The sequence below is a fragment of the Phalacrocorax carbo genome, chromosome 4 (genome assembly GCF_963921805.1).
Source record: "Phalacrocorax carbo chromosome 4, bPhaCar2.1, whole genome shotgun sequence".
In the NCBI taxonomy this organism is placed as follows: Eukaryota; Metazoa; Chordata; class Aves; order Suliformes; family Phalacrocoracidae; genus Phalacrocorax; species Phalacrocorax carbo.
In genome coordinates, this window is record NC_087516.1 from 53,679,503 (window position 1) to 53,701,416 (window position 21,914).

The window sequence follows — 21,914 nt, forward strand, 5'->3', positions numbered from 1 at the left end:
GATTTACAGCTAAAAGAGCTCTCTTAGCGCATGATTTGTTTTACACACAGAAGATATTGGGGATTACACTTTTAGCGCTGTTTTTCAGCTGTAGAGAGAGACAGCGAAGAGAGCTGCTGCCTCTCCAGATCTGTTTGAGCTCCCCGCTTGGGGCCAAGCACCCCCCGGCTGCTGTGTGTTGCTCTGTGAGGAGGGCTGTGGGTGACCTGTTTTTTTTCCTTTTTGCACAGAGATTGCTTAAACAGCCAATACTTGCTCCACTTGCCCAGGCGAAGGAAATCCTGTATGAACTGGAAAGTGTTAGAAAGGATTTAATGAGATTATCATGAACTGTTACTTCACAAAAAAAAATCCTAAACCCGCAAGCAGCTGTGCTGTGTAACTGGGGACAGGTGAAGGAATGTGAAGGAATAAAGAAGCTGTCTACTTATTTAAAGAGGCAGAGTCAAGGTTTTTTTTTTTTTAAATGTTTAATATGCATTTTAGCTAAGAGAACAGAAAACAAACAAAACCTTCCACCAAAAGAAGGGATACCGTTGAAGTGAAATATCTTCAAATGCAGATTTATTTTTAATAATATCTCAGGAGTAAGCAATACTGAAATTACTACTTGAAAATTCAGTAGCCCAGTGGAACATGCAAGCTCCTACTTGCCTTCAAGTTCATCATACCAGTTAGAAGTGACTCCGAGAGGCTGTATTCTGTCCACGTCATATTAGGGACTGCTTTGAAGTTTTGACATGTCTTTTGTTGTAATACAAAGAATTTACTAGCAATGGAGTGTAATTTGGTTGTTTTTGCTTTTTCTTACATGTGCTTGTGGTAAACTTGTAAATACAGCTGAGATTTATTTTGATGCCAAGTACTGCATGTGCTCTTTGAGACACTGAAGTCATGATATGCATTAACTTTCTGTGATTTTGGTTACTCCTGTGGTCTTTGTGCACCTGTCATTATAGGAAAGTTATAAGTAGTGGGTGTATATTATGGTGTTAACGTCCCTGGAGGCCTGGGTACCTAAAACCCAGAGTGCCACTGTGGTTCTTCAGGGTGACCTGCTGTGAAGTCCAACCTACAGAGCGATGTGACTACAAACAGAGGAACACGTTGTTTTGCTCAGTTTAAAAAAAAAAAAAAAGTTATTTCAACTGGAAATTGTTAACCAGCAAGTAAGAGGTATGGAAGAAAAAAAATCCTCTGCAAGCATTTAGTGTCGGATTTATTTTGGCAGATGCCTATCTTGAACTTGTAGGACACTTTCCAAATCCATCAGACATGCATTTGGGGGGCGAGGAGGAGGGGAATAAATCTATGTCTTTGTTCATTTATTGCTTGGAGGCTGAAATGCAAACTGCAATGAAAATATGAAATTATATACTGATAAGATATTGGACCAAGAGACACTTCCATAACTTATTTGGTGAGAACACTTTATGTTATAAAAGCATTATGTATTATTTCTATGCATGCTTAAAACCCATTAGCATAATTTTTCTCAGTTATAAAAGAAGACAAAATTTACGGAGTGGCTTATTGATGTAGGTTTAAACCTTGACATTTCACGCTTTCAAATTTGCATGTTATTTGGCATTAGAACCACCTTGAAAGATCTCACCCAGCAGGGAGATGGTTGGTTTGTCAAATGACGTACCAAGCTGGAGCAGACGTGCGCAGAGATGGATGCGCGTTGCTTAAGCTCCCTAACGGCATGCCGAGAATAGGACTGAGCCCATCTGCCCTTGACACTTCAATCGTTTCTTCTGGCCAGGCCCGAGGGCTAAATTTAGGTTCCCAGGTGGCTAAAGGGGCTGAAGAGCAGCTGCCAGCTCTGCCTGTGGCAGGCGAGCGGGTGGGCTCCTGGGGACAGGGGGTTTTGGTGTCCCAGCGGGAGGCTGGCTGTGCTGCCCAGGGAGAACAACATCCTGCCTTTGGCAGCGCGGGTGCCAAGGGGGGCATGCAAACTGCATGCACCAAAAATATGGCTGCACTAACGCATGCAGATAAGAGAGGAAAGCCCTAAAAAATAGTGTGAATGATTATGAGTTATTTGAGGGTAGTTACAGCGCTCCCCTTGCTTTCCTCCCCTCTGTACCCAGCCATCACACCGAACCATCCATCTCTGTTGGTTTTCTTCTTCGGTTGTCTTGCAGCCTTATCCCTTGGCATACTGTGAGGGAAAGGGAAAAAAATAAGAGTTTTGGGAGGCACACTGCTCCTGCCATGTTAACCAGGAAGGCAGTAACAACTACTTCTGGAACTGGTTTTGGATATTTTAGGCTTTGGAGGAAAGAGTGACTTCAGAGAAGGAAAAAGTAATTATCTGAATTAGCTTAGATCAGAAAGAATCGGCACAGCTATGAGAGATTTGCTGAAGTGCTATCAATGGGCAGGTTCAAGCATTTTTGGCTAATGCACATTGTCAAATATGAAATGCTGGTATATTTCCTGAATGTTGAAATAACACTGAGTACAAAAATATCCTTCTTGTCCTCTTGAACAAGTCACTGAGATCTTCCTCTTTGCACAGTGGGGGGGGGGGGAGAAAAAGCTAATAAAACATTTGACTCCAAACAGCAGATAGTGCTGATTCCTGAAAGTGACTGTGGCTCAGTAAGTGCCACATCCCTCCAGGAACACTGCATTCGTATCTGGCTACCTCAGCCGATAAAAAGGTGCAGCAGAATTAGATGGGTGACTAAAATATGAGATTAACTATCTCCTAGAGGAGCGAGGAATTTAAAATTTGCGGGCTGGTTAGAGAGGACTTCAATAAGAGGAGACAGAAGGAGGAAAATAAAATAATACATATCAAAAGAGAAGGCAAATTGGATTCTTCCATTTAACCTTTTACATAATAAAAGACAGGAGACATCCCAATGAAATTAAAAAGCGATGCATTTAAAAATTAATAAAAAGCAACTATCTTTTATTGGAGGCAGGAATATGGACAAGCTGAGCTGTTGGTCTGATGCAGTGTGGAGATCACTATGTTATATATGTTATATAGAGGGTGACAGAGCAGTGGCACAGGCTGCCCAGGGAGGCTGTGGAGTCTCCTTCCCTGGAGACATTCAAAACCCACCTGGACACGATCCTGTGCCCCCTGCTCTGGGTGTGCCTGCTCAAGCTGGGGGGTTGGACAAGGTGATCTCCAGAGGTGCCTTCCAACCCCTACTATTATGTGTGATTCTTTGATACGACGTTTTGGGGGATATCTTTGTAGCTAGGTGCGGTTTTGTGTTGCCACAGTCTAAGACATCTGGACAAAAGCCTGCTCTGGCTCAACAGCTGGCTAGATATGGTCAGTGCGGTAGATACATTGCTGTGGGGTGCGCAGTTGTTTGAGCTGATGGTGGCTGCAGGGCTCCCAGTTTGTGCGGGTAACTTCTGGTTGGAGTACCAAGTAAAGGTCTGTGCAGGTTCTCATTGCAAGATCAGGCAGAATATGACAAAACACTGTAAATAATAGTTTCTGGTTTAAGTCAAACACACGTCTGAGCTCCTTTAACTTTCCTAAATAGATACCTTTTATAATACTGGCTCCTTATTGAAGTATAGTCAGCCTAGCAAGGAGCTTTATTAAAAGGTAAAGATGCACTCTTCCCTCTCACATATAGGTTTTGATCCAGCTTGTCAGAGAAGTGTGCTTTTATTCTATATTATGGTAACGCATTTGAAAACAACAAATGAACTTTTACCAGGGTGAGCATCTATGTGTGTATGTTCGTGTGTATGTTTACACTAGTAAAAGAAATTCATTTATTTTCATCAAAATATTGCAAGTTTTAACTTATGTTTATGGTTGGTTTTTAACCAAGAAAAAAAAAACCCAGACCCAATCCTATTAGGCTGGGTAAGACCTATTACTGGGATGATTGCTTTATTGAAACTTTGTGATCCAAATGCTGTGTAGCCAAAAACTTTCTAATGAAGACTTCAGTTAAGACTGAACACAGCTTTATAGACATGATGCTTGGACTTACATCTCAGCCTCTAGTTAGGGTGCCACATCCTGATCCCCACATGTGATGAGACGCACGTCTGTTTGTATTTTAAAAAGACTATGTTGCAACACTTGATGCAGAGCCACAGCAGGTCCTCGGTAGGAAATGCTCCTCCTGAAGGCAGTGAGTGTCTGAACTACTGCTGGGAATGGCTTAAGTGAAAATTTAGAGAAACTGGTAGTGGATTTGCCTGTGCTGTCATCTTGGATATTGTTGCTTTTATTGGAAGCTACTAGATCTTCTTGTGCCTGAAACCTACTTCCTTCTCAATATACTTTTCCCATGGTTTAATCCAAAGGTCTTTTCACCTCTCTTGGCAGTGTGTTGCTCCCTTTCTCAAGGATCAGTCACTTTTGACATATAACTGAGAAATAAATGGTTTTAAATTGGAAGGAGAAAAAACCAACCAGCTCTGGAAAAGCAGCAGAACTTCCCCATGATGAGATGCATCGTACTGTGAACTGATCTTCCAAACTACAGCACCAAACCCTCCATCACTGAGAGCACCTAAAACTGAAAAAGAAGGAACACACTGAACTCCTTAGGGTATCCTGACCAAGGCTTTGGTTGATGAATGTTTGCATTTTGTACTTATTTATTTCCAGTCATATGAAAAATGCCTTAGCTCAGTGTTACTGCTGGAGTGGCCAGCTGTGGAAGAAAGTTTACATGGCCTAAGTAAGTTTCAGAGTTAACAGGCCTGTTCTAGCAAAGCAAATCAGACCTTGTTTTGAGAGTCATTTCATGTTGTCTGCAGATATGAGGAACAAAAGATGTTTGAGAGGTAGGTGTGATTGTTAATTTGGGCTATTTGTATCCATGAAAGTTCGCAGTTTGTAGAGTCTGTTTTGTCTGTAAGGATGATACTGTATGAGAGTTTAGACTTTACAAATTAAGCTGGGCCCTGCTGGTAAGTACATTTCAGAGCAGTGCTACATTGCCTGCTGTGTGCTCTTATTTCCTCCTGACTCTCATAATTTAAAATAAATGTGCAGACTGAAGCAGTTTTATAAAACTGCTTGTAATTCTTCTGAAATCAGGAAAGTTTAAACAGAGGTGTCGGTCATTGCAATAGATGAAATGTTTTAGTGGTCAGTGATGTTTCTAAGATGTTTACAACAGCACACATTATTTGAGGTAACGAGTGTAAGTATTTGCATGTGGCGAACAACAGGTTCATGAGTTCTTAAGGATGTGATTTGCTTCAAGACATGTTTTGAAATTACTCCGGTTTTAGGAATGATTTTAAGAAATTACTTTGTTTTTGTAAATATGTGGCAAATAAGAGAGAGGTGGGATTTGGTTGTTTGGCGCTTTTTTTGAAGGAGCTGGCAAGCCATTTGTTCGCCTCTTTTCCTCCCTACAGTCTGCTCTCCCCCCCCAATTTGTTAAAGACGAATTGTTGCCCGTGGTAACTGCAGAGAATTTGTTGAAAAGCACACTTTTAGAAGACAATGGGCCCCAAATATACTGTGGCACAGCTTTAAACTTTATTAAGTCTGTCTTGGACTACCCTCTCCTCTCCCGAGTTAAAGGGAAGAAAAGTTTGGCAGCCTCCATGCTGTGAGCGTGATTGATGCCCAGAACATCTGAGAGACTTTTGTGTCCAGTGTGCTCTCCATGAGTGCATAATGTGTGAATGCTCAAATAAGGTCAGCCCTTATCAGATGTAATCTAGGCCTGAAAGCAGATCAATGGTGACAGTCATACCCCATAAGTGAGAACACAAATCATCCTTGCATGCTTCGGACAAGTTATGGGATTTTCTCCCTTCTCGCTCCCATTTTACCCTTTCCAAATGGGGGGGAGGTGACAGAGGGGAGGGGAAACTTTGGCAGATCTCTGGGAAAAAAAAAACCAACCAAATCCCAGAGGACAACGTGCCTGGAATACTAGATGGCCCGTTCAGCCGGGCTGCAGGGGGATGGGGGCTGTTTGCAAGGTGGTGCCTGTCCCCATGCAGGGGCTGGGGTGAGCCGCTCCTCTCGGGGCTGCTGGTGGAGCACCCCATGGATGGAGCGGGGCAGGAGAGAAGAAACTTGGGCAGAAGAAGTTCAACTTGCTTCTCTGGTGCCCTTTAAGAGTCTTTTCAGAGATTTCTAAGCATGTCACAGCTTTTGTTGTCTGCCTCTCCCTGGGTTTGAATGCCTCAGTTTTCCAAAGTGGAGTGAAAGCATCTTTTTATTCTTTTTGAGTTTGCTCCATGAATGGGGACGCCACGTTTCACCACAAAGCGAGTAAAAATATTAGAGAATAGTGCTGTAAAGAATTAATTGCTGCCAGCTTTCATGGAGAAAGCATCACTAAGCAAGTTTTGTCTGAAGGAAGAGCCTTCCATTTGTGGATATTACTTATTGTAGTTTAAGTACTGGATTGTTTTCTAAACTAGGAAAAAAAAAGAATGAAATGAAAAGCAATGAAATGTTGTTAATTTAGACTTTTTTTGATTTGTGCTTCTGTTTAGAAAAGGATTTTAATGGGCAAAGAGCTTTTACAGAACACAAAATATATAGGAAAATAGCCTAATTAGCAGGAAGAAATCAAAGATACAGTTACATCATTGATGACATTAACAACTATGGAAACAATGATGTCATCCTCTATGATGTGAAAATATTTTTTTCCACATTTATGATAACTTGAAAATTTTCTTTCCGTTTTTGGAAATATAAGGTCCTTATCAGGGCAGTTATTTGCAGTACTTTTGCTTGCTTACATACTCTGTATGAATAAGTGTGTAATACTGATGTATTCCCCAGGACTGAGGGGAATATCCACGTACGCTGACAGCCTGCCTACAAATCCTGTAATTACAGCCCATTATTGCTTGCTTCATTTATTTATATTGCTTTGTGCTCTAATAACAACAGGCGTGTCCTGCTCCTCATTGAAAGTGCACGATAAAAAAAAAGATTCCTTAGCTGCAGCTCACACCTTGAACTCTGAAGACAGTAGAAAAACATGAGCAGGACGTGTATCTGCGAACAACCTCTCTTTTTCCTTTGCTTCCCGTCACTGAGCTGTCACCTCCGTGCTCTGCTGAATGGGACGGCATTATTCATGTTAAGGTCAGAACACTGGAATATGGGACAGGAGGGAAATCTCTTGTGTCATCAAATCCAATACACATGGTGTTTTGAGCAACCATGTCACACCTTTTTTTTCCCCCCTCTCTTTTCTTCCAAAAGGTGATCAAGATATGTGTTAAAGTAATTTATGCTTTATTCTTAGCCACTGTCCCAAGGAGGAATACCACCTGATAGCCATATATCCTGTACAGATTTGCAAGGAAGCCTAATTTAAAGAGATAAACCATTAGTCCTCCTGCCATCCACACCCAAACACCTATTAGGCACTGGTGGTGAACACTGAAAAAACCCTATGAAAGCCAGTAACTTTTAAGAGGTGCTCTGCCTCGGCCAACCTTTACGTGCCTACCTGCGCTTCTCTGGTTTCCTTCAGCAAGCCCGGTTAGCCAACGGTGGCCATCCCAGCACACGCTGACTTAAACGGCCCCGTCATGGTGCAGCTTTCCAGTTGTGTTTGAGGTTCTTCCCACTGTGAGTTTTGACCTTGCTACTGCACTGTTAGTTACACTCGTGGACAGATAAAAACATGAACTAAAGACGGGTTTTTAAACAATTATATTTGCTTTAGTCTGCCCAATAAACTCTTTTTTTTTTTTTTTTTCTGACAGGCTGATTCTGCTGGCTTAATAAAAGCACCCCAGTTAGATTCGCCATACTTTTAATGGCAGTCTTTCAGAATCAGGTATTTGCAGCTCTGAATTCATCCAGTACTTTATGGTCACACATCTGGGGCTTGTGGTGTCTGTCCCAAGTGTCCAAAATAATGACTCTCTTGCATCTTGCAGTCAAAAAGGTCATAGGAGTGCCATCCTGCGTTTGACGCGGGAAGAATGATCTGCTCTGTGGCGTTTGAAGAAAGATGTGTGATATGTGGCAGTTTGGGATTTTTGGTTTAGTAATAGAAACACTTAAAATGGTGTCAAGCAGATGCTGAAGCATTGCTTTAATGGGGTTCTTTTTTGTGCTTACATGGGAGCTCGGGACAGAAGCATCAGGCATGCTTTTCTGAAGACAGCATATAGGTTAAATATGACTTTTAGAACTAAGATAATTTTTTTCCCATGGAAACTGCTATGTGTGGAGCAAATCTGTAATAAGGACTCATACTAGAAAATAAATAGTTTACACACTACCATGTTACTTTCTTGCTCTATATTCCAATGAAAACACTTGAGAAAGACTGAAAAATTATAGTCACGTAAATGATGTATTCCAACCATGTGCATAGAAATGTCTGTCTGTGTTGCAGTTACATTGTAAAATGGTGTAGTAATCAAGCAGGTAATAGAGTTTTAAACAACAGGATGAGGAAAGAAAAAGAAATTCCACACATCACTGGGAAGGCAAGAGTAATGCCCATCACATTTCTGAAAGTTGGTCAAGGTCTGGTTTATGAACGCTTTGGCCAGATTACTCTGTCACATGAAGCTGAATTGCATCCTGTTATTACTAATCGTCATATGACAGCTGCTGGGCGGCCACTTCAAAGACTTCCATTTCACTAAGCATCATCAAAGATGTGGATCCTCCCCAGAAAGCTTCTGGGAGATCACTTTTTTGGAGCAAAATTCCATCCGAAGTGTGGTGGTGGAATCTGCCCACCGAGATGCCGGGCTTCTGTTGGCTACAGCAGTCCAGTATCGGTGCCAAACTGAACAAACATGGCCAAAAACGAGGTAATGAATCACGAAATGTACTTTTCTCATTCTTATAGATAAAAGTAATAGTGTGGTCAGTAATGACTATATATTGATACGGAGTTTATATGTAAATACCTAGTTTACCCCGATCTTGGTTTTTTGCTCGGTGGGAGTTGGGAGTCTCTTGGTGTGGTACGTCAACCTGGAATTTTCCTGTTATGTTGCTGTGTTCGGTGTTTTAGGGGCCTCACCTGTGTTTTGCGCAATAACGTAGACCACATACTACTTCTGCTGTTCGATGCCGTAGCAGTTGTTCCGAACTCTTGTTCCTATCCTAAGGGGCAGGCGTGAAGGTGGGTTGTCTCCTGGGTTTGCATCCGTTTACGCTACCTCAGCAGCCTTTCTCTGGGCAAGAGATCAGAATTGGCGTATCAGCTGAAAATTATATTTTGCTGAGCAAATATCAAGAAACGATTACGGTGGCAGCCTAATAACCCCAGCCATAGATGAGGTGGCTTTGTTTCAGTGCGCCCAGCGGAGAAGCGGCCCAACTGCTGCGCGAATTGTCTCCGTCGGGGTGAGGGTAAACCCGCGCGTGTGCCCGAGTCCCTGCCAGGCTTATAGGGGCATCACGTATGTCGGGGCAGCTCGTTTAGTACTTGAGGAACGACACCAGCTTGGGAAGTGTTTATACCGGCTGTCCAGTGAAAAGCGGTTCGGGGAGGGCGCCTTATCTCGAGTAACGCCATGCAGAAGTGTTTCTGCGCGTCTCCTGCGTCCCCTCCGTCCCGGCTGCGGCTGGGGAGCGCTTCCCGCCCGCCCGAGGCTCGCTCCGGTGGTCCCTTTGCAGGCAAAGAGGCGTTTGACGTGCGAAAGCCTGAAGCAGTTTGACGGGACGGCGGGGCTGGGGGTCTGCGGGCGCGGGGGGGAGCCGAGGGGTGCCTCGCCCAGGGCGGGGGGCCCCACGCCGCCGCCCCGCCCGCGTGTCGCGGGTGCCCGGGGGTGGCGGGGCGGCGGGTGGCCGCTCGCCTGGCTCCCTCCCGCCGCCTGAGGGAGCCGGCCGGGGGCCGGAGCCGGGGAAGGGGGCGCGGCGAGGCGGCGGCCGGGCCGGCGGGCGCTGCCGGGGGCCGGCGGGGGGAGCGGCGCTGGCCGCGGCGCCCGGCCCTGCTGGCGCTGCTCCGGCGGCGCGCCCGAGGTGAGCGGGGAGCGGCGGGGGGCGGCGGGGGGCGCTTGCAGCTCGGCGCTGACATTTGGGGGCTGGGGGGGGCTGCCCGGAGGCGGCATCTCCTCGGAGGATGCTCCCGGGGCGGGGGCTTGCAGAAACGGCCGGCGCGGCGGGGCCGGCACCAGCCGCGGCCCCGGTGCTGTGTGCTTTTGGGTGGCACCACCGGGGGCTGCCCGCACCGCTCGGGAGAAGAACTTGCAGGGCGACCGCGTCCTCTGAAATCTGCCTTTAGAAATCTTGAGAGCGGCTTAGGCTGATGCTTTTTGTAACTTTTGGCCGTTTACCCCTTTTAACAGCGAGGGGATTTTCTAGTAGTAGCTGCAGACTAAGAAACGTTGTGCTGGTTTTGTAGGAAGACCGAACTTGTTCGTGCTTCGGCTTTAACAGGAAAGCATCATGCTAGTTATAAGTGAAAATGCCGTATTTACCCATCAAGGAGCAAAAATTTGACATAGCTAATAAGGAAAATGGGCAGTAATTAGCAGTAAACAGGGTGCAATAAGGCGGAATTTTGATTGACAGCAGAATCAGAGTAGCTGTATTCGTTGTGGGGACCGAAACTACGGAACTTGGGTTAATGGGTTTGAAACGTGCTTACAAGAATTGCATTTGAAAACAAGTTCAGGACGTGGTGTGAAATGAGATGTTGTGTTTGGGAGTTTATAAATGTGCTTACAGTAGCGCGCTTCATTCACGTCCCGATGTTCTATGGAAGAACTGTAAAATTACTGTCGTCAAAGAGACGTTTTTCTGTTAAGCTTGGTGTCTTTTTAAAAGTGGTAAATAATTTAATGAAACACTCTTGATGTTTTGGCTTGGATGTTTTCATCACGAAGCAGTTAGCTGGCAAGCTATCACATCCGAAAAGAGGGAAAAAATACCCACAGCAAGGAAGGTTTTTCTTTCTCCCCATAAATTAGTCAGTTCCATTAACTAAACAGATAAACTTTCTGTGACCTCACCTACAGCCCTTCAGCATCAACCATGAGTTTTTCTCATGCTTGAGATTATTTTACTTTGGCTTCCTAGTAAGATGTGCTAAAGCTAAGGAGCAGAAGAAAGAGCAGCACCACTCGTGTAGTCCATTCGTCCTGAAAGCTTTCATGTGGTGGGAAGTGGACGCGGTGTCCGTGGGAGCAGCTGGGCTTGGGGAGAGCACGGTAGCTGTAGAGCAGGATTCAGAGCAGCGGTTGGGCTGCAGGAGTCTGTACCGGTGTTTGCGGTTCATATTCAAGCTTGCGATCCTTGGTCGATCATTTTCTCCTTGAATCACACGAGCTGCTGGACTGATGTTTTATATCTAACGTTTGACCTCGTTTTCAGACTTGACTGCAGACGATGTAGGTGGGGGATAGGAGTGAGCCCACCGCACAATTTTGCGTGGGATGAGCAGATCTTGCGGACTGATACTGAAAGCCTAGTTTAAAACCATTCACAGGTGCTGTTCTCCCTAAATGATACTTGTGTCAAGTATCTGGACAAATTGCAGTCCCACCTGACCAACCAGCTGTGAATATTTTTTCAGGGACCCTCAGTATTCTGCCAGCACCCTCTGCTGCCGAAGTGGGGAGTGCAGCTGGGTCTGGATCAGCTCCCCTGAAACCCAGAGTCATAAATGTTTCTGAGTCTTACTAGTTTCTCTGTTCCCTTTTAAAATTTTGATGGGTAAATGTTTTGACACTTTTTTTTGTGTGTGTGTGATCCCTTGAAAAACAAGGGGGTTCTTAGATTATCCTCAGAGTTATTTAAGCCAAAATAATATGCTCCTAAAGACACTGAGAATCTTGGTGCGATAACCTTCAAAGAGATCAGATGTATTCTGATTTAGGAGCATCTGCAAGGGCATCAGGCAGATCTGTAGAAGAAATGCAGTAGGTTGCTGAAAGACGCGCATAGAAAACTTCTCTTGTCCAGAACATAACAAGATTTTTCCCCCTCTGCAGAATTGAAGGCACAAAGATGAGCATGCAAAAGTTACTCCAAAAGATAAGATACTCAGATATTGTGTCTTATCAACAGTGGGACTACAAGCGTCAGTGGGAGATTCCCAGTAACATAATTTGCAACCCAGCAGCTCGAGAGTTCACAGTTTGCGTTTGAAATGCGTTCCCAACTTCACGGCAGTGGGGAGCAAAATCTTGCCTTGATTTTTGAGCACTTGTACAAAATTTTTAGGAAATGTAACTAGTGGCTTGTTCAGCACAGGATTTTTTCCCTCTCAAGGACTGTATATTCTTGTTTGCCAGCACTGCTCAGAGGGTGAGAGGTTTGTGCTGAGGAATCTTTGCCAGGGAGCACCCATGTTGGGCTCCCACAAGTGCTCTCACCAGCTTCGTGTCCTCCTCTGAAATACCGAACGTGAGGTGGAATCTGGTAAAATTTTTCAGCAATTAAAGAAAGAGAAGGTGATGACAATTGAAGTTGAGTGCTTTGGGATAGTTTTAGGAGCTAAATCTGTGGGAAAAAAACCTTGTAAAGTGATGCATTGTGTAATGATATTCTTTATGTTTTTATTTCTTTTTAAGTTATGTGACTGTAACACTTTGCTTCCTCCTACCCTTCGGGTTATGGGTCAGAGTCTCATTGCTCTAGGCAGTTTCAGAGGTTGTTATGAAAAGAGAGCTTAAAATCAAATTAAGAGGTCTTTTAAGTAATTCAGTCTGTGCCTCAGGCCGAGCGCAAGGTTTTCTAAAGCCATATTCGTTCTAGCATCAATTTGCTTAGTAGATGCTTCTCTTCTTTCCCTTCAAAGCTTCTGTTTCCTTGCTGGATGGTCACAGCAGGGACATGAATTATTAGCTGGTGGAGTCTGCCTTTTGCCTGTCCATACACCTGGGGGGGATCCTGATGGTTCCATATGGTTACTAATATTAAATACATTATTAATGTAATGGCAGATTTGCATTGGATATAGGGCAGGAAGGCTACGCCAAGAGTTTAGTCAGTCCCTCTTACATGCATATGATGTTTGTTACCAATATTTGACTTTCCTTCTGTGATGAGGAGACCACAGGTTTCCAGGAAAGTGTTCCAGTACATCCCTCTCATCACCTCTAAAAAAATTAGTCTTAAGTGTAGTCTGATCTTTTTTGCTCCAGTTCAAGCCCAATTCTATTTGTCCAGTATTGAGTGTCTCCGATTACTCTTGCTGGCCTCTGCTGTGCATTTTTCAGTCTCTCCGTATATTCCTCAAAATGCAGAACTCAGACCTGAGAGCCTTTATTTCTGCAATTGCTTGCATGTGTGCATTGTGTTACACCAACTGTGAATTGTGTTATACTGGCTGAATAGCACCCCACCTTCTCCCAGTCATTTCTCGAACTTCTTAAGAACGTTTTTGAATACTAGTCCTGTCCTCCAGCTGACATGCAAACTTGCTTGTCTTGTGTCCACAAGGCCTATACCCTGTGCTAGCGGGAATTTAAATACTTTTGACATGGTTTGTTCTTGACAGATCTATGTTGGCCACTGCTCATCTCTGTCTGTGCACTGGGGTATTTTTGGCTGAATTTAATCTGCTGTTCTCTGAACTTGAGATCAAAGTGTAAGGAGGAAAGGCAGAGCAGTTCAGTCAGACTGAACTGCAGATCTTGTGTTCAGGCTTTAGAACTGAGTGCTATTTTCTGTTTCTAATTTGCATTACAAACTTAGAGAGGGTAATCTTCTAGGCTGGAATTCAGACTTAAGGAGATCCTTTCTGAATAAAATGTTCAAAAGCAAAGTCAGAAAAGGTAATCATAATTGGAAAACTAAAGCACAAATAATGTAGGCCAAAAGCTAATTTAACTGGACGTTTTGAAACAATGCTTAGCTGAGCTTGATGATGCAAACTAGAGGGTTGTCCTGTAAAGGAAACAGGTGACAAAAGCTCTTCTTGCCAGAACACCTCTTCTTTTTTTAGAAAACTCTCTTCTATCCCATAATCTGAGCAAAGTTCAGCTCAAAAAAAGAAAGAAATGTTGCGTAAGAGGTTGAGTCTTGGGGCAAAATTGTAGTTTTGGCCCAAATGCCTTGCATCTGGCACTGCTTAGCTGTATCAGTCCTACACGTGGAACAAAGCGTACGCCTTAACTTACTGTAAAAATGGAGCTTTGTCAAAAAAACCCGTAGCTTTTCCTGCCCATCTCACCCATGTAAGATAGAGAATATTGATTTGACAGATTTTTTCCATCTTCCCATACTGCCATTGGTGGCATCCCAAGCGGAGCCACAAATTAGCATCTTTCCAAAAGGCACCGATCACATTGTAGATTTGTCCTAAACCAGTACTTGGAAATCACAGAGGTGTATTTCTGAATGAAAAAGTGTAGCTTTTGTGAAAAATATGGGGGAGAAAGTATGAGAAAACTGGGCAGGATGCAGTTGTATCCTCAAGGAGGAAAGTAATGCTTATGCCTATGGTGCTCTCTGTTGGTATACTTCAGCCTCATGCTGTGGAGTGACACATCAGCCTTTACAATTAACAGATCCAAAGCCGCAGGGACTTTGAGTAGACGCAATTGTTAATTATCGTTTCAATCTGGTGAATTTATAAACCTGATGTAACAAAATTCTTTGGTATAATTACTTGTCATACAGTTCACTGCTCAAGGGATTAGCAGGCAGTACTGTACTTTGGTTTAATCCAAAAAAATTCACGTTCACCTGCTGGTCTAGTTGTTGTCTGGCGAAGTGCCAGGCCTCTGCCTCCCGCCTCTGATTTTTGCTGCTCCTTGATGCGTTTTAACACTCAGAGGCTTAAAGCTAAAAATGGTGGGAATTAGGAGATAGTATCTGACATGGTGTGGCTCGTTGAAAGCTGAAGGATGACTCGGGAAACATGAGGATAGGTAACCTTTGGGCTGCATTACTTTAGAGGTAGCTATGCTGTGTAGTTGTACAGCATGTGTTTAAAGTAATAATTTTGTAAGTGTAAACTGATCCTGGTTACCATATGGCAAAATCCACTGAAAGTATGAACCCAGCTGTTAAATTCATAACCATGACTGTGTGTTCAAGAGCTTTACACTGTAGCTATTATGCGGCATCCCCAGCTATTAATCTCTCACTATTAATCAGCAATAAAAACAGCTTGTGGTGAGCATCACAGATGCTCAAATTCTGATCTCTTCAGCATCATACCTGGAGGGAAGATAGCAATATTAGGATCTTTCCTTCCTTTATTCCCTCCCTCCTTGTTTTTCTAGGAGATATGGTTCAACTCAGGACACACGAAGCATGCTTTGCACCCACTTGTTCTGAACTGGAGTTTATCACCCACTGAGTGTCAGGTCCTCAGCTGTCTGGCCTTGACAAAGATACTGGGTTTGAAGGCCTGACTTGTTTTGCAGTTTGGCAAGCGTTTCACTTGTATAATTTTTTAATGCCTTTTGTTCCAGATTAATCGCTAAAAAGCACAATATTGAAGTGGACTGAAACAAGATGTGCCATGTGTTAGCTAAAGTAACCATGAAGTGTTTACTCAGCAGGTTACTTCAAACACCTATATGATTTTAAATTTAAATGGTCCTTTTGAGACTGACGGGGCTACTCTCTTCCTTGAGTACGTTGCAGAAATGGAGGCTTAACTCCTTTAAAAAAATAACAGGACTAGTGTGTCAGTTTGGTTATCCAGGACAAGAATAGTCATGTCTGTTTACTGACTTTTATTTGCAGCTCTACTATTTTTTAGTATTTTACACTGCAAACTGACTGTAGGGAGCTGTTTTCTAATGCTACTGGTTTTTGTGGCATCTGTTTGTCTGTGGATGTTGCAACGGTACTGATCATCTATCAGCGAATTTTTGGACTGCTGCTTTGGACAGTGTGTTCATATAAATACAACTCAAAACATGCATGCTAAGAAAGTGTATTGTTGCTCCTCTGCTGAAATCTGGCTTTGCGTTAGCTCAGCGGTATAAAAGGTACTCAAGTCTTAGAGTATAAACATCCCTTGAAAAAGAAATGGGTCATTCATTGCTCCTCTTTCGAAAGAGTTTGGGAAACATTGCATGCTGGGCTTCTTCAAATAAAGCCCTGGTCTCCTGTGGGACGGCTCTGCTGTCCTGGGTCGTCCCGTGGCCTTGTAACACGCTCAGGAGGCGTTTGACGAGCACAGGGACGATGGGAAGTGTTAGACTGGTCTCTGTTCCCGCTTTGCCGAAGTTAATGGCTTTTGATTTCTGTTTCAAAAGTATTCAGCGAGCCACACAGTGGGCTGCCGCCCCTCTATTATTAATCCACAGAATAAATATTAATCTTGTGTATTAGTTTTGCATTGCTAAGAAGACCACATAGGTGTGAATTAAGTCATAGTTCTGTATCTGTATGGCTATTTGAAGTCATTGAGTGCTACATGATCACAAAGATTAACTCCCAAAAAAACTCCTCTGGGTTTCTCAGTCCCCCAAAAGAGAGAGAAGAGCTCCTTGAAAGAGAGTGCCACCCTTTCTAAGACAGTTGCCTCTGGAGGGGTGAAGGGTTGAAACCGCTAGGAAAGGAACACCTGATCGTATTCGGTAGTAGCACTTACCATAGTGGTAACAGATCAGCTGAGACAGTCAAGACCTGGACTGTGGAGAGAGGAAGAGAGAGAAAAGCTAGCTGTGTTTGGAGATTTTATACAAGATGTTTATCATTGGAAAAATTGATGTTTTTAACACTTCCATGGCTTCATTTAGTTGTGAATATTGTCTTAATTAATTTATGCTTTCTGTTGCTCTTTTACCACGTTAACCCTTATCTGCTCTTTTCAAGAAGCCAATACAAGCATGAAGTTTTCACAAACAATAGTCTGAAGATGTCTCAGAACATATTAATTTGCTTAAATATCCAATAGCATTACCTTAAATGTAAAACAGGGGGATTTTGTTTGTTCCAGCAGTATTCAGTATCCAGGGTATGGTGTCACGGCACAGAGTACCGTATGCGATTTGAGTTTTTTCCCAGCCTTCAAAATACTAGATTTTGGTGGATAAGGAGTAAAATATGATATTTCATTTGAGTGCGTTGTTTAGAAATGTTTGATACACTAGTGTAAGAGACAGTATTTGCAGTTGCTGTTTCTGGAATGAGTGCTTTGAATAAAAGCTAAGCAGTCTGCAAGAAACATAAGCATCTCAGGAGCTCCATGAATACCACTGCTATAACCTAACCTAACCCGGTTGGGTGAAAAATGTGGTTTCCTGTCTTCATTTGAAAAAGTGTTTTTCAGGCTTACTGACATGCATCCTGCAAATTTAATTTTCATAAATATTTCATCTCTTTCTTATGCTCAATTTAATCTATCAAAGCCGCACGGTGCAGGAGACATCTGGGATTGTGCTTAAGCAGCTGGGTTTCATTTGCAGGAGGTTTCTAGCAAATTTCTCTTTCTTGCCAACCACAGAATGTCTTGGTGACTGTGCAGTAGCACTGGGAAATTCAGCATAAGTGACATAGCTTCAGAAACAAATGGGCTTAGTTTCTTCCTTCACCTGGGTTAGGTACCATCTGAGGCTTTTGATGGGTGGCTTTGCCTTGTGTCTGCTCAGCCTAAGTGATAGGATAACTTTTTTTTTCTAACTGGGCAACTTCTATACAGAGTGAACCTTTATAGCAGCCAGCTAGGTTTTCCTTTGGCAGGAAAAAAGCACCAAAATCCTGTCCTGAAATGTAACGATTAACAAACTAATTCTAAATTGACATATGTTGTGATCAAACAACATACGTATTAAATAAATAAAATTAGTTATTAATTAAATACCCTGGGTAAGGAATGAAGATAAAAGCGTTTCCCACACTCCTGAGAACAGAACATACAGTGACAGAGTGTGTAAGTCAGCTTTATTTCCTTTTGGCAACACAGCTTTATTAGAAATAAAAGGCAAGCACAAGCATCACATGGTGTTTTTCCTCAGTGTTGGCTGTCACTGAGCTTATCTTGGTTCCTTGTGCCCAAATGGATGCTGCTCACTGTGTAATATTTGAAGCTTTTACCAACTATAATGTCTCAGCATAAGTTATGCAGCATCTTTGTATTGGGTGGAAGTATCTGACATCGGGTTGATGAAAAGGCGTGTTCCTGAGACACGCCAGTCTGGTGGGTGGGTGAGCTGGGTCCCTCCGTCACAGGGCAGTCCGGTGGTCTCTTGGGACTTGCTCTGATTTATTCCTTCAGTGGAAATTAGCTCTTGGGAGCTGAACCAAATGACATTTTTCTTCTTAAATCTGAATGCATATTGATTAGATCAATGTGACATTATACTAACCTCTTTTCTATTGTGATTGAGTAACAACTCAGTATTTTATTTGTTAAATATATGCTATTTGAATAAGGGCCACTGATAGATTTTGTTGAATGAACGATAGCTGCCTCTGGGAAGTCACCAGCTGAAAAAACAGCTACAGATGAAGAAATAACATCACTGCCTTCTGAATCTGTTATTGCTGACTTCAGTTTTGTGAATAAATTTAGGTTTCATGAGCATTCTTTCAGATCAGTTTTCAAAGAGCTGGAACATCTCATGTACCCTATTATTTGTTAAATATAGTTTTCAGAATGTTCTCTTACCACTTCAGTTGTTAGTAGCTGCCTGAAGACGTACTTAATTTATTATTTTTGTTGCCTTATAAATTGGAAAATAAATAAATATATACAGAAGGCATCAGCAAAAAGAAGGTGAAAAACTGTCTGCAGTAGTTATGGCTTTTCTAAAATTTTATGCCTGATTCTGTCCAAATCAGTTGTTGTTGTTATTTCTTCTCTTTAAAAAGAAAAGCGGGATGAAAAATTCCAGCTTTAACTACAATAAAGGAAATTTAGAGACGTTTCTTGCTGCAGATAGGGAAAGCACAGTTGCAATAGGCATTTTAGCTGGACAATGAGGATTAAGCTGTCTAGGGAGAGGCTTGTTCACATGGGAAAATTTGGGCATGGAATTGCTGCTCTGTATGAAATAGAGATGCTGGTATGTGTAATGGTTCCTCCTTGGTAGTGGCTGTATTAAATGTACATAGATTCACATTTCTCTTAGATTACAGTCTTCATGCAAACCCAGATATGGAAGCATAGTTATTATTCTGATAGTTTTACTGGACAATTTCCTTTAAAATAGGATTCTCCAAAACATTTGGGATCGATCCAGTATCTTTAGTAGCAGCAGTCAGTGGTAGCTGCACTATCGTTGTGGATGGTTATTAACAGTACTGTGTGGTGGTTTGGTTTTGAGGGTTTTTTTGATGGTTGTCATAAGCTGACTTTTCTCTGGGACAGAGCAAGGTGTTATGTTTTATACAACCTGAGGACGATTTGGTCTGGAATATCTACTGTCATTGTACTTTGGTATTTTCGTTTTTAGATATAATATTCTGACTTTTTCATAAATCACTCAGAAATTCTTCGGGGGGGGGGGGGGCGGAGGTGCGAAACCCCAAGACTTTCTAGCTTTGTAGACATGCACTTCAGTCAAGTACATGTTTTGTTTAATAACAAAATAGTACCACCAAAGAAAACTAAAGTTTATAAACAAGCAAGAGGGAGTGCCCCTAAGTTACAGAAGCATGTAAAGTGCCTGGGCAGTCATTTACATAAAAACCTAACCTTTGTAACCAAGTTTTTTCTCAGCCCCAGGAAGGGCTTTTTCCCTTTCATTTCCCTTGAAACACGTTTGTGCACTAAGCTAGCATCCCAGCACCAAAAAATATGGTAGAATCAGCTTAATGGTACGTCCTTCCTTTTGTAACAAATAGTTTATGAGACATAATGTTAGGTAACAGAGAGAAATAAATGCCTAGCTGATGTAAAGCGATAGGAAAATAAATTAGGTCTCTAAAACACTTTGCTTTTAGTAGGCGAAGAAGCTCCAACTTTTCTGCAAGTTCTGCAAGTGACGTGTTTACAGAGTCCTCTGCACGTTTAGAGTGCAAGGAGTTTTACAACCGTGGGCACCAGCACCCGCTAAGAACAAACACTTCCACCTGTATGTTTTCATGTCTTGGTGCTAAGGTGACATTGCTGCTTCTGGGAAGCACCTTCATGCTTTTGGTGGGTGGTTGTTAGATGGGCGTTACATCAGAGAAGGGCTGCAGCCCTGCCACGGATGTGTTGGCAAGTGGTGGGCAAATAGAGAAAGTGAGAACTGATGAAAAAAGAAATAATCCTGTGAACGGCATACTGCTCTCACTTCTCTCCAAACAATTTGTTTCTGCTTGTGGGCAAACTCCTTCCATACTTGGACTTGCAGGGCTAGAGGAGAGCTTTGGTCCTGGTATTGAGTTTAACACTTATGTCTGACATGAAAAGGATTTTGTGTGTGGACAACACTAGGGGAAATATAGGTCATAAGCAGTGTGAAAAAGAGCCATCAAACCCACCATTTGGTATTAAAAAAACCCCACTCTTTTTCTGTCTTTTTTCTTTTTTTCTTTTTTCTTTCTCCAAATTTCTGTTGTCTGTTTAATGTTGTCTTGGTAGTAACAGAAAAGAGGACCTTACCAAAGGAAATAATACAGCTCAATTTCCTGAATATGCAATTCTGTGTTCAGTCCACTAATGACCTTTTAAAGATGTGAAACTAGAGTGGGAGTTAAAAATCCTTAGTTCATTTTGCAATTTTGTAGTATAATCCCACCTAGGTGAACATCTGATTTGTGGATCCAGATCCACAGGAGGTCTGTGGTTGAACCAAGTTCGGCTGATTTCAGTGGGAGTTAGGCACAAAGATACCTTTGTGAATTTGGTCTGCTCTCTTGTTTCACCTTCTCTCCAGCAAAATCGAAATAATAATGCAGTCTGACTCCATAGAGCTGTTTACGAGAAACATTAATTGGGAGCAGCTGTCTCCACTGGTGACAAAGGCCATAGAAATATTTGTAGATATATATATATACATAAACAGCAACAGACTGTTGCTATTCCATATGCTGGACCAAATGGCTTTCAAAATTTGAGTGGTCCTATGGCAGCCCACTTAGGCTATGAGTTACTTCCATGTTACATGCCCATCATTTTTTTCAAGGCAGCTTAATCTGAAGTAATATTGAATAGATTCCCCTTGCAGAATGGCAAAGAGAGTTTTGTCATTCATTCATTTGCTTGTCTCACAGACAGGATCTTCACTTGGGGAGTGAAGGCAACCACATTTTGGCCTCATCACAGGAACTGTAGGAGGGATGTGGTGGAGGAAAGGTGTGTGTCCCAACCTCAGTACTCCAAATTGGATATGTTAACCTGGTCTCCTGCCTGATCTGGACCAAATAATTTAACCAAGTGCATAATGCACCCAAGCTAATACATTTTAGGGAGAGTAACATGACATTTAGAAAGAATATTTATAGATCTAAAATGATGGCAAGTCTGTAAGCACTGCCTGGTAAGTTTTATATTCAGGGCAAGTCACGCTACACAAGAACAGAACTGGATGAAAATACCCCTGCTAGTGTTGCATTCAAAATGTCTGCATTTATGTTGCACATGCAACCTTTGTTTGACCTCTGTGCATATGCATTACTATGCAGTCTTTAATTGCATGTAACAGATTAGCTTTTCCATTGGACCCCTGCTTTCTTCAGTCCAAAGGATGAGCAGCGCTTGCTTAATGAGTCCCTATTCAGTATTTAGTTTTAGTTGCATTGTTCGATGTGTGACCATCGCCTTATTTACTGCATGCTATTCAAACACTGCTGAGGCCCTAATTATTCATTTCCTCGTGGTTTTTTTTCCTGAGACACCCATCATTGTAGTGTCTGAATGTTCATTAACTTTAGGTTTAGTTTCACAAATCCCTGCGGGTAGACAAAGAGATATCTGTCCCCCAACTTTGCAGATGGAGCATCAAGGCAGAGGACAGTTCAGGCTAGAAGATGACACCCAGCTGTGGTTTCACATTTGGGTAAAAGCAGGCTAACTTAGTATGCGAGCAGCAGTGTATACCTCCTTGCTATGATCCCCCTCTCGCCTGTCTCTGGTACTTGGGCAGCTGCATGGGGGAGCAGATCA

The 21,914-nt window shown here is 42.7% G+C and overlaps 1 protein-coding gene across 10 annotated transcripts in view; it reads left to right on the top strand.

The window, feature by feature from the left end:
* BMPR1B (bone morphogenetic protein receptor type 1B) overlaps positions 1–21,914 on the top strand; it is a 252,620-nt gene that overhangs the window by 165,149 nt on the left and 65,557 nt on the right. Inside the window, exon 1 of one of the 10 annotated variants that reach the window (XM_064449988.1) lies at positions 9,805–9,928. The exons of the other annotated variants lie outside the window; for them this stretch is intronic. The gene's annotated coding sequence lies outside the window, so the exon portion shown is untranslated. Of the gene's footprint in view, positions 1–9,804; positions 9,929–21,914 lie in introns of those variants that run through there. 10 annotated transcript variants of the gene reach the window in all.